Here is a 17,421-nt window from a genome sequence, read left to right on the forward strand (position 1 = left end):
TATAAATATTTTTTGATATTTTAATATTAGTTTTTTTTTATGTAATTTTTTTTAAATATGATATGATATTCATAAAGCCGGTAGATATTTTTTCATGTAGTTGAGATTTATTGTCTCATTCCTAATGACTCTCCTTATTACATTCCGAGTATGTGTGACTTTGCCTTGGGCTTCGGATCTCTTCCTGTATGTTCCTCAAATTCATTCACGCGGTTTCGGGTCACTCCCCCCTGCGGAAGGAAATGACCTTCAGATGACCTTCACCCAGCCCTTTCCGGAGCCTCCATTCATAAACCCCACAGGCCTACAGCTCAGAGCTATCTGGCTTCATTTTACTCATTTTGAGCCAAAATATGGGCATTATTTAGCTTATTTCATTTTTATATTGCATACATTAACTCACACTGATGCAAAGTGGAGTGCTTATATACATTTATGCAATTCAAAACATTGAATGAGGCTTCCCTGAGACAAATATGGCATCAAATAGTCTTCATGTGAACACTATTCTACTGAATATGAAAGCTGTGGTTCAGGTACAGACATGCCACATCGACAAGCTTCAGTCAAGCCTGGAATTTTCACTCTTTTCTCCTTGCCATCATCTTGTCTTTGTGTGAATGCAGACTAAACACACACACTCTTTTACTGTCAAGAGCATCAGGCGGTATTTTCGCTTCTGACAGACCGGTATGGCAGAGATAAATCCAGACAATTACAAACACACACTGTGGCCTTGATTAATTGTGTGAGTTGTGAAAGTGCTTTGTTGTTACTTTGAGACAACGCAGAGTGAAAGTGATTCATTACAGCAGCGTCTGAATGGAACACACATTAATAGTGTTTCCTTTAAGCATGATAGCTCATATATCACACACAGAAACATGGAATATATTCAGACAAAACATGATGAATGATAACACAGGCCTGTCAGATGGTGCTATGAACAAAACCAAAGACAGTTGTTCAGAAAATCTCTTACAAAATAGTACTAAGGCAGTATTAAAGAACAGTGACCATATAAGATGTACTTTTCATACCTTTACATGGTACTTTAAAATCTGTGAGATTAAATTTCTACATATTTTTTTAATTACATTTCATAATATAAACTTCTACTTATATTTAAATGAAAATTGCATCTTGTTTAAAAATCATATTAATCTACAACAGTGTCAAACTCAATTCCTGGAGGGCCGGAGCCCTGCTGACTTTAGACTTGATCCAACTAATCAAGTTCTTCAGACTTATTTGAAAACTACATGGTTGGAGCAGGGTTGGAAAAAATGTCTGCATGTCTGAAAAACCACAATATTATCATGGTTCAGTTTAGTGGTGTTCGCAAATGCAAAAAAACAAATCATGCTAAAATCACTAAGAACACCTTAGAATACCTCAAATTTCCTCAGAAAATTCAGTCAAGTTCTAGATACATTATGACTTTAAACGCTTTTAACATCAAAAAGTTGTTGTTCTGTATCCGTTACTCAAATTTTAGACTTGTAACTTCAGCCAACCTGCCCAAATAAGCTAGCTAAGCTACAATAGTATCGTGTGTATCTCTGGTGGGTGTTTTCTGGTTGACCGTACCCTCTAATGTGTGAACACACGGCTGCAGTCAGGGGAAATGTCAGAGACGGCGAACAACGGAGATTCGATAACAAGAACCGTCGATGTGTTGTGTCTGGTCTGGGGTTTTGTTTTCTAACACCTCTGAATATTTGACGACATATTGAAATGAACGGCTGCCGGGATTTAATGGTGTGTGTGCTCAGGTACCCCTAAATGTCACCGCCGTCGTTCTCACATTTTGCATTAATCGACCAAGGTTACTGTACATGACAAATGAAATGTCAACCAATACGTAGCGCTCGAAACATCTCCGGACGAATTGCGTTTCACTCTTGGGTGAATCCAGAAACTCAAAACCATTTAGCACTTTGGGATTCCACCAAAAAAAAAAAATCAATACATTCAGGCCTGGACCTCTTTGTACGTGTTTTATTGCTTTTGTGGGGTTAAAGGTCACGCGTGACTTGTGTGTGTCTCATATAGGATACAGTGTCACATTGGGTTCATATTGAAATATAGTTGTTTGTACAGCTATTCTGAGCCACATATGCGGTAACTTCTATAGAGACGGCTGTGTGAATTCACACGCATCGCTTTAACACCTGTCAGACAGGGAGGAAATTAAATCATGTCCCACTGCTGGAAACACAAACACCCAAATGCACATACAGCGCTGATAAGACAGGCACTAATTGAAATTCCATTCTTAATGGCCCCTAAGTGCAGATCAGCAACGGGCCGCATGGGTGATTGACTTTTATTGTGCTTTTGGTGTCTGTCTTGACCTGCCTAACCATGATGCCTTGAGGGAAAGAGGCTAGCAGGACTTCCATGAAATAGCTCAATTCATCAGCTCCAGAAGCTGCTGTGACATGAGTTTTGACGCAAGATGTTTCGTTTGGTTATTTCTATCATGTTTTGTTGTGGATTTACTTGGAGACAAAATGAGAACAGTTGCATTCAAAGTGAATGCGCAAAACTAAATCAGGTATTAAAATATTTAAAAATCTGAGAGAGCAGGGAGAGCATATCATATATCGATATATATAACCAATTACTAAACATTCATTTATCGTTTCAAACTGAAACCACAATAACTGCTGAACTCTAAAACTGATGACTGATTTTCATTGCAGCGACTCAAATCTTTTGAAACTGTTCACTAAAAAGATTTGTTCACTGGTAAAGGTAATAGCAATAATTCAATTATCTTGCAATTCACACTTTTCACAATTCTGAATATTCCTTTTTTTCAGAATTGCATGATTAAAGAATTATAATATTCAATTATTCACAATTCTGAGAAAAAAATAGAATTGCGAGATAATATATTTATTATTTATTAGCCTATAATTGTGAAATATTAACACAATTCTGGGAAGAAAAGTTTTAATTGTGAGTTATAAACTTGAAATTGCGAGAAGTCAAGAAAGACAAGAATTGTCGCAATTACCTTTTCAATATTTATTTTTATTATTTTGCGGAAACAAACGTCACAGTTTTGATTTTATTTTACCTTGTAACTGCAAGTTTATATCTAACGATTCTAACTTTATTCTGAGTCTAGAATCTCAGAATTGCGAGAGAAAATGCTGAATTGTAAGATAAAGACTCAGAGATGTGAGGAAAAAAAAGTCTGAATTGTGAGATATAAACAGAATTATGAGGAAAAAGTCAGATTTGTGAGATAAAAAGTTGCAATTACCTTTTCTATTTTGTTGTTCCTAGGCCAGAAACATGCTTGCCACAATTCTCGCAATTATTTTATTCAGATTCCAGAGGCAGCCTCAGTGAACCAAACAGGGGCCGGTTGCATAAACTGTTTAGACTAGTCTTAAAAATGTAGTCACCTACTTTTTTTTTTCTTCAAGACTGGTCATAACTTTTTTCATTCAGTTATGAAAAGGTTGATTGTTCTTATTTGTATTGGAAAAGTAAGACTGATTCTTGGCATCTGCTAGTTGGTCAAACTAGTTCTTAAGACACAGTCTTAACATGGTGGCTAAGTTTATGAAACTGGCCCCAGGTCTTTTTTTTTTTATTCTAGCCAAGGGGGCGTGGCCGTACACCTCTAACCAATGAAAATGCTCCTTCAAAGCCCGCGCTCGAATGCTATTGGTCGAGTCGCCAAACACTTAATAGTCAATCAAAATATGACCGCATTTTTTATGTGTTCACTCAAAAGATTCATAAATAAACGAAACACCACTAATATGTGGTATAAATTGCGCTCCAGACGCGAAAGCTTCTCTGAAAGGATTTTTTTAAAATCAGATTCTATGACAGCATCGCATTCAAACTGTATTGAAATCAGGTAAGAGTCCGATTCACGTGCTATTTGTATGACGCATATTTGTATACTATCAAAACAGTAATTTAAGAGTTATATTTCAGTTAGGGTGCTGCTAGGGAAAAGACAGCAAGGCAGCTCACTAGGTTTTGAAACTAGTTTCTTCCCAAGGAAGTGTCTCGCAAGTGATAGAAATGTCACTTCCCAATCCGTGTTCCTGTAACCCACACGCACACACACACACACACACAAGATACAGAATCAATAGGTGCTGTCTGCAAAGCTTTGTTCTGTAAATCCTGAGGCTGAGAAAATCAGTCATGCACAGCTGCAGAATACAGACAGAGGAAAGGAAACAGACAATAGCCACTGTGTGTGTATGTGTGTAGATTTGTGTGATCAAAACCTCCGAACACAAAGGCAGAACGCAGCAGAACAGCTACCTGTACACACACACACACACACACACACACACACACACACACATATATATATTTTTTTTTTTTAAACGTATAGCGTTGCTTTCTGGAATACTTGATTCTGATTGGTCAAGCGAAACATTCTGCGTCAGATATTTGAATAAAATGACGCTATACTCTATATTTAACTGTTATTACAGGCTTCCAAGCTCATATCTCTCATATTGCTCCGAGCTCGTTCTTCTCACATAATAAACAACTGTTTCGAATAAAAGCAACATTTTGTGTGCTTTTATTATATTTTTGTTAAGTAGTGATAATGTACAGTAAGTAATGGTCATTATCGCACACAAACCTCTTCAGAGTAGGGATGGCAATCGTAAAAAACTGGTTTGATTCACTAAAAAGGACCAGCTCATAGAGTCATTTGTGCGGGAATCGAACTACAGTGGTAATGCTGTATGTATTTTTTTTTTTTTAAAGAATAAGCTCATAAGAAACGTTTGTTCGGGATCAGAACTACAGTGGTTGCTCTTTTGATTCCCTAAAAAAAAAAAAAGTTTTATTATCATAAGTTTGGGAATCTGACTACACTGGTCACGCTGTATGTTTTTGATTCAAGAACCGGATAAGTAGCCTAATCATTCGTTCAGGATCGTTCAGCACTAGTTGTGCTGTTTCCTATGTTTTTGATTCACTATAAAGAACTGTCTCAAAAGAGTCATTCGTTCGGGAATCAAACTATTGGTCGTGCTGTATGTTTTAGATTCAGGAACTGGATCATAACAGTCATTCATTTGGGAACCGAACTTCACTTCACGCTGTATGTTTTGATTCACTAAAAAGAACCGGCTCATAAGAGTCTTCAGTTCAAGAATTGGACTTCCATTGTCGCGCTGTATCTTTTTGATTGCCTAAAAGAACCAAATCATAGGAGTCATTCGTTTATTAAAGGCACAATATGTAATTTTCGCATATTCAAAATAACAAAGAGACAAAGGCGTAGTTTGATGACGCCATGACTGAGTGTGGAATCATGGGAGTTGTCGTCTTCATCCCCACAGCCGATGCAATCCGACGGGACTCGGGCAGAAATCATGTTCATGGATGAGCTAATGATTTATTAATGTAGTAGAATGAAGCAGGGTGAGGCTGAAAGCCGTTGAAGCGAAACGAGGCCGCTGAACGAGCGTGACACACAGCTTTTATTATGCCACAGTCGACCACTTCCGCTCCTTCCGGTCGTGCGTATGTGGGGTAAAGCAGCGCTGTTTTATCATACTAGATACATTTGAAAGTTCTGTTATAATGCTACTCTGTGCGGTCGTCACCGGTCTATTAAAATGCACAGCATATTAAAGCGTCTTTGGTGTTTCCATGTTTTCTACAAAACCAGAAATCGAGGGGTTATGACTAGAGGTCGACCGATAGTGGATTTTGCCGATACCGATAGCTAGGTTGGACCACACTGGCCGATACCGATTAATTAACCGATAGTTTTTAAAATGGATACTGAACAAAAACTAAAATCTTACATATTGTGCCTTTAATCAGACTGCATAGTTGAGCTAAATGTTTTTGACTCACCGAAAAGAACCATCTCAAGAGTCATTAGATTGGCAATTGGACTGCAGTGGTTGCACTGTATGTTTTTGATTCCATAAAAAGAACCGTATCAGAATTATTATTTCAGGAATCGGACTGCACTAGTTGCACTGTGTGTTTTTTAATCACTTAAAACAGCAGGATCATAAGAATCATTCATTCCGGAATAAAACTACCGGTCGTGCAGTATGTTTTTGATTGCCTAAGAAGAACCGGATAATAAAAATCACTAGTTTTGTGATTAGACTGGTGGAGATTTATATTTTCCATCAAAACTTTATGAGAATAGGCTCTTTTTAATATGGTGTTTTGTTCGCATCAGTGGAAGAAAGCAAGTGCGAGAATTAACAGAAGGAACCGTTCTGAATAAGAACTGGTTCTCAGCTACTAACTCTACTTCAAAATCATGCGACGCCTCTCCACCTCACATTGGGATTTATTTTGAGTTAATGACTAATCGGCTGACTACATGATCCCTTACGTGACTCATTGCTTGTTTATGTATGCCTGACTGAAGACAACACTATTTCACGCTGGTAAACACACACTGTAGATTACAGAGGATGAAGGACACCATCATTAGCTCACACACAATGGTAAATGTTCTAACAGCGGGCAGTCAGTTGACCATATGCTATAGTCTCTGCCTTTTGCTCTGGCCACACACACACATTCACTCTCACTCTTCATCTCTGCCATCTGCTCTGCACTTTGGCCTCTGTGTATGAGAGATGTTCACATATGAGGTTGATACACACCTGTCCCGCTAGTGTGAGCATTAGCATTGTGACTCAAACCATTCAAACTCCTTCACGCATCATTTCATTTCCATTTGATTGTTCATTTTGTCATTTTAATAAGGAGTCAGTCTATTAATTATACTTCGAATGTGCATTGAGAAAGCACAATTTATATTTATGAATATTTGTATGTGTGACACGTGACGTGTGTGTGGTTTCCATCTTAAAGGTCTTGCTAATTTGGTAAAGTGTGAGTTTGTGTAAAAACTCATCTTTCTGTTTGCTGATGTGACTGTATATGATTATTCATGAGGTTTGCGTTAAATGTTCACCATTTTGTACCAAAAAAAACTTTTTTTTTAGGTAGTTTCTGTGTTATGTGATTGGCCTATTTTTAACAAAGAAACTAATTTATTCATACTTTATTCATAAAAAGTTCATTTGTTTCATACAAAAAGTATGCATCTAATTGAATATATTATATTATTAATTTATATAATATATTCAATTTGAAAATAATGGTAATTTAGCAAATACCAACTCAAAAATAAAACCTTCAGTAATGAGATTTTTTGTGGAAAATATGCAAAATTTCCACTAAAATAATACCACAATGCAAACAAATTTGAACTGTCTTAAAATTATCTTTTTCAAATGTAATTTCTTATAATTTCTCAAAAGTAAAATAAATGAAGTAATTTTTATTTTAAATAATTAAAAATGTTTTTTAGGATAAAGTTTGATTTAGTTTGTAGTCATTAATAATAATAATAATAATAATAAATATTATTATTTAATTAATAATATTATTTTAATTAATTTAATAATATACAGTGTTCCTGTAGCTTAAAAAGTAGAGCTTAGTAGAGCTTTTATTCGAACAATTTGCAAATGTTTATTAACAATACATTTTGAGGTAGTTTGTAGTCACAATTATTTACATTTTTAATTAATAAATATTGTTTTAATTCATTTAATAATACATTGTTTCTGTAGCTTGAAAATAAGAGCATAGTTCTAGCAACACCAGCTTCATTTGTTTTTATTTAAAAAAAATCACTTTTTTTATTAAGCATAATGTTTGAGGTATTTTTAGTCATTATTTTAATTAATTAATTCTTAATATTATAATTAATAAATATTATTTCAATTAATTTCATTTCATTTAATAATATAGTGTTCCTGTTTGAAAAGTAGAGCATAGCGATAGCATCGCCAGTGTCACTGGTTTTTATTCTTAAGGAAAGCATGAACTGAAATAAAAAACAAATTTACATGTTAAACGCATAAAAGTAATGTTAATTTAAAAGTGTCAAGTTCTCATTTAGATACACTGGATAGATAAGTTAACTAGTTAGTAGGAGTTTAACGACTTCTGATTTTTTAAAGACGACTTTTATGTGATGAAAGTCGAGTTGAAGTCGACTAGTCGCTGATGACGTCATTAATGAACAAAAGTCTGGAGCTGTGATAAACACCTTGTGCACAGCTATGGCATGTGACACAGCGCTCCTATAACAGCTCATTTTTATCAGTTCTTTTGTCTTTGGGTCGTTATATTTCTCACAGATTTCTGCTCATTCTAAATCAGATACAGATAAAGTAGCACAGTAAACTGTTTCAACAGGTTCTTGTGAAGATGCAGTGGAAATGTAAGTTTTGTGAATTTACATGTAACAAACGGGGTTACCTATTAAAACATTATAGGTTAAAACATGGATGTTACAGCAGAACTGTTCCATTTCCTTGCCTACATCAAGATTGTTGCATTGTGTTTTTTTTTATAGTTTTTTTTTTTAAAACGTCACAATAAGTGATACTATATTGGTTGTCTAATACAATTGTCCAACAAAATTGTGCTTTGTTGGTTCTGCTCTCTTCTAGATCATTTCCTGTTATTCTAGCTATTTACCTTTTGTTTTGTTTTTTTACTACCCAACAGACTCAAAAGCCAACTGATATTAGGTCACTGGTGCTCAGAGGGCTCCCGATTCTCCTTGGTGACAACCCCACAGATTTCTTCAAAGCATGCTTTGTAAGTAACTTATTTTCTCAAAGGTTATCTTAAAGGACCATGAAAACATAATCATTTTATTAATAGATAGTCCTTGTATTTGATAAAACGTTTACACATTGCTTAAACCATTGGAACTTAGAGTAGCAAAAGCTCTTTCCAACCTCTCTCTAACATTGTCATCATGTCAGTCAAAACCCATAAGACTTGTTTATCTTCAGAACACAATTTAAGGTATTTTTAATGAAACCTGCGACTTTCTGTCCCTATTTTAAAAGTCCATATAACCTCAATTTAAAGGTTCATTTATCTTTTCAAGTCTTTTGAAAAGATAAATGGGCTTTATGTGACTTTGAATGGAGGGAAAGATAACTTAGTATTTTTTTTTTAATATATATATATAAATATCTTCATTTCTTTTTATAAAATAGACAAGTCTTATGGTTTTGGAATGACATGAGGGTAAATAAGTAAATGGCAAAATGTTCATTTTTGGATGAACTAACCCTTTTGATGCAGTGTTACTAAAGCATTCATAACCAATTCACACATTCTCTCATGTGTCTGTCATTACAAGGCTATTTGTTTAACATTATTGATGGTTACTTAATGAGAAATGTCATTGATGTGCTCTGTTGGTAGGACTCTGATGATCAGTCATTCCGCCACCTTGACCTTGGAATCCTCCTTGTTGAGCAAGAATTTTATTGAGAAATCACAGAACAGTGTTGACTACATTTCCGTGCTGAATGATTCTGTGTTCGCGCGATCTGCGCGTGATGTACAAGCTTATTGTCTTTAATGTGTGTGTTACAGTGCAGCAGCGCATTAGATTAGAACGGCGATTAACTTACCTGTACAATAAGCTGTTTAAAACGTGCATTCTCCCGTTAAATTTCGAGCATGCATTAATATAATCACACATGTCTTGTGGAGCGCTTTCAGAGTGTGCATTTATTTGTCATTTTAACTGTTTGGAAACGGAGTGTAAATGTGGAAGTCCTTCAAAGATTTCTTATCCTGTTGCGCCCTCGACTAGTCGATTAGTCGGTGCAACCCCTACTAGTTAGATAGTCATAGATAACGAGATAAACGTGTGTGGTGCTTAAAGGTCATGCTAATTTTGCAATGACTGAATATTAAGCCTTTGGGGGATCGAACCGTTTATGTTTGTGTCTTGCTTGATATTTGCTGATGTGACCGTCTGTAATTATCTGAGAGATTTTCTTTACCCTTCAAAACAAATTAATTTCTGAGGTCGTATGTTGGAATAAATAGCATGTGTGTGTGATAATACCATTCGCTTTTCACTAATGACTCTATTAGCGAGGAGTCTCTTATCATAGTGGGATCGTGTAGAGAGAGAGATTGTCCGAGAAACAGAATTCCTGGAGCGAATATCACAAAGCCTGTCAAGAACATGTCTGGGGTCATATTTCATGCCAAAAACATAAGACAAAAATAATTATATTTTGCTTAAAGAAAATGAAAACCATTTTTAGGTCCATTAAGATATTTTGGCATTGTGATATTGTTTTGTAAGAATTAGGCATATTTCGTCTCTTCAGTTATTGTAGTATTGTTTAAATACTTTTTTGGAATATTTATTAATATTTTGAATGAGATTTTATTTGTAAATTTTAAGTTTTCTTTTTAATGTTAGTTTAAGTTCAAGTCATTTTTTCATTTGTATTAATTTATTGACAAACATTTATATTTAGCTTCAACTTTATTTCAGTTTTAGTATTTTTAATAATTCGACTTCAATTTTATTTCAGCTTTATTCAAATTTAACGAAAATGTTAAATGGAATACATTTTTGATAGTTTTAGTTAAAAATAACAACACTGAATTCATATTACCATATTGTAAAGAATATAATTCTCATATGAGAATGATAATTTGGGGGGAAATATGCTTAATTTCCATGAAAATAGTGTTGCAATGCCAAAAATCTTAGTGATCTTAAAACGGTCTTTTTACAAATATAATTTCTTATTATTAATAGAGACTTTCTGGTGAAATGACACATGTTTTGCCCGCACCCCAGCGAGGAGTGATGGACCAAAATGCAGCGACAGAGAAAAAGCTTGACAGAGACTCACTCGGGTCATTATCAGTCCATCAGCCAGCTGTCTCCAGCAATATTCACCATATTCACCTATACTGTGCCTGTCTGTCGGCCCACCTGTCTGCCTGCTGCAGACGAGCCCGTCTCTTCCCCACTAATGAATAGGTCCAGTCCAATAATGGACTCTTTAGAAAACGCTGTCAGTGTGAAGAGCTGTTTGGGTGTGCTCATGTGACCATGTAGGGCACAGAAAAGGAGCCCCTGTGTATCCGAAGAGTGCTTTCACATTTAATCCATTCATTAAGCACGGAATGGTGTAATTATGCCATGTGTTAACCACAGATGAAGATCAGACTCTGTGGGCGAGAGAGAGACGTTTGTTTCTGGTGCTGTGCGGGAAACAAAACAGACGGTCATGAATATTTAATAATGTTTATTGTTATTAAAAGATCAGGCTTACAAGGGAAATGTCTGCGGATGGGAATAATCCAAGACAAACATTCCAACTTTCAAGATTTGGGGAGGAATTTGCGAAGAACGAACTGATGATATTGTTTATTTGCACATGCTTTGTGTAGTAGGGGAAGTCGTGGCCTAATTGTTAGAGAGTCGGACTTGTAACCCAAAGGTTGCGGGTTCGAGTCTCGTACCGGCAGGGATTGTAGGTGGGGGGAGTGAATGTACAGCGCTCTCTCCCACCTTCAATACCACGACTGAGGTGCCCTTGAGCAAGGCACCGAACCCCCAACTGCTCCCCGGGTGCCGCAGCATAAATGGCTGCCCACTGCTCCGGGTGTGTTCACTGCTGTGTGTGTGCACTTTGGATGGGTTAAATGCAGAGCACTAATTCCAAGTATGGGTCACCATACTTGGCCACATGCCACGTCACTTTCACTTAGTACTAAAGGAATTATGCAAATCAGAGAACAACGAAAGAACAAATTCTTTCAACAAGAATTTTTTTTGTAGGGCGCAATTTGTGATCCTAAGGCCATTTTGAAGTGCTAAATTGCTTCAATTAAAGTATGGGTGAACAAGATACAGGAATTTGCGCTGAAGTATTGTAAATGTGTGCAGATGTTCAAAAGAAAAAAAAATGCAATGGAAAATCAGTCAACTTTTGTGGTGTATATCTTTCTCTTTCTTATTTCATTTAACAAAATGTATTTTTTGTTTAGTTAACAATAATATGTCTGAAATCTCATTACAATAATGTTATTATACAAAAAACTATAAAAAAATATATATGAAATTATACAGTATATACATCCTCGTAGTATTTGTTTTACTGCTTTTAATGTATGTAGTACATTTTATTTTGATAAATTAAATAAAAAAACTAAAATAATGTGAATTTTGCAACAAAAAAAGTAAATTAATTATTTTAATACTATTTGCAATTAAAACAATGTCACAATTCAAAAAATCTTAATAGTGTTTTAAAACTCTTAAACTTGTTTTATTTTTGATTACTTTCTGGTGAAATGACACATTTACCCATCAGATTGTATTTTTTAATTTTTTTAATTTTTTTTAATGACATGCTTTTATTATGTTTTTAACCTCAGTTGTTGCTATCTAATGTCATTCTTGCTTGTTTTGACGCACCACACCAGGTTTGACTTTATTGATGTCATACTTCATTGGTTCTTTTGTGTCTCATTATTGACTGCAAACCATGGTTGTATTGTCTTGATGCACCATGTTTGAATTGAATGAGATTTTATATTTCTAACCCTGTCCAGTACTGCTATCATGGGCGGTGGGTGCATTGGAGCACGTCAACACAGGGTGTGACCAATCATAAAGCAGAGAATTCTCTGAGTGGGTGGAGTCTGGAACACTAATGGAACATGAGCAGTGATTTCATTAACCCAGGACAGATTTAATTAACCCAGGACTGATTTTATTAGCTAAACAGTATTAAAGACATGGGAATGGGGTCTTTTTCACTCTCTCTGCCAAACATAGCCATGATCAGCCTCTGTTCTCTGAAGAAAAACCCTTTCAGATAAGTTTATTCTTTTTATGAATGGCTGCCATCATGGTTTGGTACGGTAGAGTTTGACAGAAAGAAAGCGATTATGGCCACAAATAGGGCACAAAATAGGGCTTATAACAGAATAAAAAAATATGAGATTACATTTTTCACTGTATGTTGGTTGTTTACCTCAGGAAGTTCTTAATCTTACATCTTTATATTTTTAAATCATTTTAAATCATTTTTAATATTTCAGGGTTTTGTGTGTGTGTGTGTGTGTGTATATTTAATAGTGCTTAATATTTATTTTCACCTTTATTTTTGAGAAATGTTCGTTGTTTACCTATATACTAAATATACTAAATATTAAATTTTTTATCATTTATTTACAATAATTATTTCAGTTATAATTTTTTATATTTCTTTATTTTATATATCTAATTTTAAATAATTATTTTAAAAAGCAAAAAATATATTTAAAAAAATAATTTATCTTTTTTTTTGTTTGTTTACCTCAGGAGGTAATACTAAATATCTTAATTCTTTATCATTTATTTGAAATAATTTTTAATATTTAAATTCTTTAAAAAATAGTTCTATAAATTGTTTTTATTATTTTATGTTTATTTTAAAAAGTTAAAAATGTAAATATAAAAAATAATAAATATATTTTTTAAATTTCAATATATTTTTTAGAATACCTATTGTAATTATTGTATTGTAATTGTATAAACAATGTTATTTAAATATATGTGTCTGTGTGTGTGTTTTAATTGATTATTTAAAAAAATTTAAGTATAAATAATGATTTTTTAGCGATTATATTTAAAATTCTATAATCATTTTATTGCTTTAAAGAAAATAACTTGACACTACTTTGTACCCTATGCACAGAAAGTGCCCAATACCTCTCATTAACAAATATAATCATCATGTTTAACGTCTTCTAATTAACAAACACAATCATCTTGTTTAACCTCTTGTTTTTGCAAATATGGATCTGAATCATCTGCATCTTTCTCAGCTGTGAGCCCTTCCCTCCAGACAGCAGAATATGTTGCGTGTTAAAGGGTTAAATATGGTTTTAATTGTGATGCTAATGTGTTCTGAGATTGGAAAGATTATTATGCCCTCAGGGACGGAGAGATGGAGGAACAGAGGAGAAGAGCTGAGTGATCTGGGGTGGGAGGGATCCGGTCGGGGTATTTTAATGAGTGCACCTGAAATAAACAAAGAGATATCAGATTTGTCCAGTGACATGCTTGCAATATCCCCTTATGCCAACAATGACAGCAACTCTCTGGGAGTGTTCGGACTCACAAAGAGATATCAGATTTGTCCATGACATGTTTGCAATATCCCCTTATGCCAACAATGACAGCAACTCTCTGGGAGCGTTCGGACTCCGACTGGTGAATCCCATATTATCAGGCAGGAGTGATCCAGGATGCCATGTGGGCTCAAATCCGAGCCGTCACAGGGTGTTATCAGCTCCTGCCAGCCGCTAATCAATAATCTGATAGCGTCTCTGACATGATTGCGTCTAAATCTGTGCAAATCTGAGACATCTCCCTCTCTTTCTGTTAGACAGGGCAAATGCTGTGTTTTTGGATTTTCATGTCTGCAATAGGAGATTTTGGGGTTTAACCTACTATTTGTTTTATGGTTTTTGGCAGTATTGTGGCAAATCCTCGGAGCCAAGGAAAACTGGATGGATTAGGAGCAAATTCTGGCTCATTGTGGTCCAGATGTAGTTGGGAACGGTTGGTCGGGGAGCCTCTGCAAGATGTTTGGCAATTGTGGAGAAATTAGAAATAAGCAAGAGGGTTGGTTGACCTCATTTCTGCGGATGTTGAGTTCCACCCTGATATGGACACATTCTCTGTGGTCGGCTCAGCAGAATAACTCCCTGTGTTTCATTTTCTCTCTGTTTGTTCACTGCTGAGCTATTAGCTTGCCATTAAAGGAGGGAATTAGGAGAAAACTGAGGGATTTAAGCTGTGGGGTATTTTAAATCCTACCATCTTAAATGTTCTGTACCTCTGATAACCTTGGGGAACAGGCTTGAATTTGTCTTCTCATATCAAATGCAGACTTTTTCCATCGCTGGGGTGCCAATTCTGGTGCCAGAGTTGGATCTGGGCTGGAAGAAATTGCTCCTCCTGTTCTTCTAAAACTTACTGGTCTTAAACCAGAGACTGTATAGAGGTTGGATGTTAGAGGTTGTAGGTGGGATGATATCCAAACCAAGTCTTCAGAACAGCCAGTCTGGCAATACTAACTGCATAGCAACCACTCATAGTAACACGTTAAAACCACTCCGAAAACTTTAGCAACTGCACAGCGACACACTGAAACCACTCCAAAACCTTAACAACCACATAGCAACACACCAAAACCACTCCGAAAACCTTAACCACTGCATAGCAACACAATAAAACCACTCAGAAAACCTTAACAACCACATAGCGACACACTAAAACCACTCCAAAAACCTTAACCACCACATAGTGACACTAAAAACCACTCAGAAAACCTTGACAACTGCATAGCAACACACTAAAATCACTTCAGAAACCTTAATAACCACATAGCAATGCACTAAAACCACTCCAGAAATCTTAACAACTGCGTAGCGACACACAAAAACACTCCAAAAACCTTAACAACCGCATAGCAACACACTAAAACCACTCAGAAAAGCTTAACAACCACATAGCAACACAATAAAACCACTCCGAAAAGCTTAACCACCGCATAGCAACACAATAAAACCACTCTGAAAAGCTTAACAACCGCATAGCAACACACTAAAACCACTCCGAAAAGCTTAACAGCCACATAGCAACATGTCACACGTCAAAGCTACTTAGAAATACTCAGCAACCACATAGCAACATGCTACACCACTCAGATGACAATAGTAACCGCATAGCAACATGCTAGAGCCACCCAGTTCACCCTAACAACCTCATAGCAACATGCTAAAAACCACTCTCATCACCTTAGCGACCACATAGCAACACAGAGGAGGAACTAATAGTTTGAAAGGCTGTAAACAGTTTTGTTTGACAGCCACAGCTGTGGTTTGGATGTTCTGTATGTCACATGATGACTTAAGTGGGCAGTTCTTGGCCAGAAGCTGCTGCAGTGTGATGGTCTAACGTCCGAGACTCTGGACAGATGTGCTTCTCCAGTCCAGTGCAGGACAGACTGATGAAGCAATGCAGCTGGTCCTCCATCATAACACAGCTTCACTCCGCCTGAGGAGAACGCTCAGGAAACGGCTTTAATGTTCGTGTTTTTAGAGTTTCTGCAGACACATGTTCTCCAATCTATTCCTCGTTTCCCTAGAGACACAGATGTGATGAAACCGTCGTTAAGGTGCCGACGGACACTATTTTAATCTGTTTATCAGTTTAAAAAGAAGCACAGTCAGAGTCCAGAGGCCATGACAACAAATTGGAAACATCTTACCGATAAACAACGTCTGTCTTTGTTTCTATGGAAAGTATTAGTCAGCTTTAGTGTTTCATAATCCAAAAGAAAAACGTTTAAAAACACTTTGTGTCTGTGACTTCCTTTTTTTGGGTGTACAGACTTATTACACCCTGAGATACTAAAAATTTGTTAGCTGTGTTTCATCATAAGTGTTGTTTTGAAGTAAAAGTGTCAAAACCCAAGCAAATTCACTGTGATAATGTTTAGATGAGCAGATTCTACCAAATAATAGTGACGAATCATTCTTCTGAACTAGGGGTCGTTCTTATGCATACCATAAGTGAAGCGAATATTTGCATTGTGATAGTCGCTCTAGATTACTTACGGGATGTTTTCTGCTTCACTTGCGCAAATAAAAACATTGCACGATGAGGATTATCTTCATGCACACACGTAAACGCAAATCTCTACTAGTAAACCAGACAAATATCCTGGTTGTGCTAACTTTGGGTAATGCCAGTGCTAACAAGTTCATAGTAATGTAAAACTCATAGCTAGAATCAAGTAACAGATGCATATTTTCATCATTTACCATAGGGCTGCACAATTAATCGAATGCGATTGTCATGCGCATCTTGTCCGCATATTTTCATCATTTACCATAGGGCTGAACAATTAATCGAATGCGATTGTCATGCGCATCTTGTCAGTAAAGCAGGTTCTGTGATTAGTAGTAAATCTCCAGCACATGCTTTCAGATGGAGCAGCGTTTACTACACAGAGCCGTAGATCACTGACAAGCTACGCACAATCGCGTTCATAATCGCAGACAAATTAATCGTGAGATTATGAAATCGAAGAAATCGTTCTGCGATTATGAAAGCTGTTTGCGTAGCTTGTCAGTGAACTACGGCTCTGTGTAGTAAATGCTGCTCCACCTGAAAGCACGTGAAAATACCACATTTAATAACATGTTTTTACTCCAAACTCACTTCATAACGTCAGTCGAGTGTTTGAAATAAATCCTTCTGTGAGGTGATGTGGCTTCTTACACAGAATAAGGCACGCAAAATATTTCATAGTATTCTAAGCAGTGATGAAGGCTATGTCGATCAGCATTGCATTATTATATACTTTATTATAATAACAATTATAATAAGATGAACTCGGATAAACCATATATTGTCGTTGTCGTGTGTTTATTAGTCACGTTGAATTAATGAAAGCAGTTAAATCTTCTGTTAATTCAGCAACCGCTATAGGGATTTCCTGGGTTTCTTCTGCGAGG

General features: G+C 35.9%; 2 long non-coding RNA genes across 2 annotated transcripts in view; both read left to right on the forward strand.

Annotated features, from left to right (window-relative positions):
- The first annotated feature begins 3,817 nt into the window (after positions 1 to 3,817).
- Positions 3,818 to 17,421, forward strand: part of LOC107653558 (uncharacterized) — a 27,339-nt gene continuing 13,735 nt past the window's right edge. The window contains exon 1 of the long non-coding RNA XR_001630234.1: positions 3,818 to 3,886. This is a non-coding gene — a long non-coding RNA (uncharacterized LOC107653558). The remainder of the gene's footprint in view (positions 3,887 to 17,421) is intronic.
- On the forward strand, positions 8,250 to 9,342 carry LOC107653557 (uncharacterized). The gene is made up of 3 exons (XR_001630233.1): positions 8,250 to 8,278; positions 8,569 to 8,661; positions 9,283 to 9,342. It is a non-coding gene; the product is annotated as an uncharacterized LOC107653557 (long non-coding RNA).

The sequence above is a fragment of the Sinocyclocheilus anshuiensis genome, unplaced genomic scaffold, assembly GCF_001515605.1.
Source record: "Sinocyclocheilus anshuiensis isolate Anshui unplaced genomic scaffold, SAMN03320099.WGS_v1.1 scaffold1079, whole genome shotgun sequence".
Lineage (NCBI taxonomy): Eukaryota > Metazoa > Chordata > Actinopteri > Cypriniformes > Cyprinidae > Sinocyclocheilus > Sinocyclocheilus anshuiensis.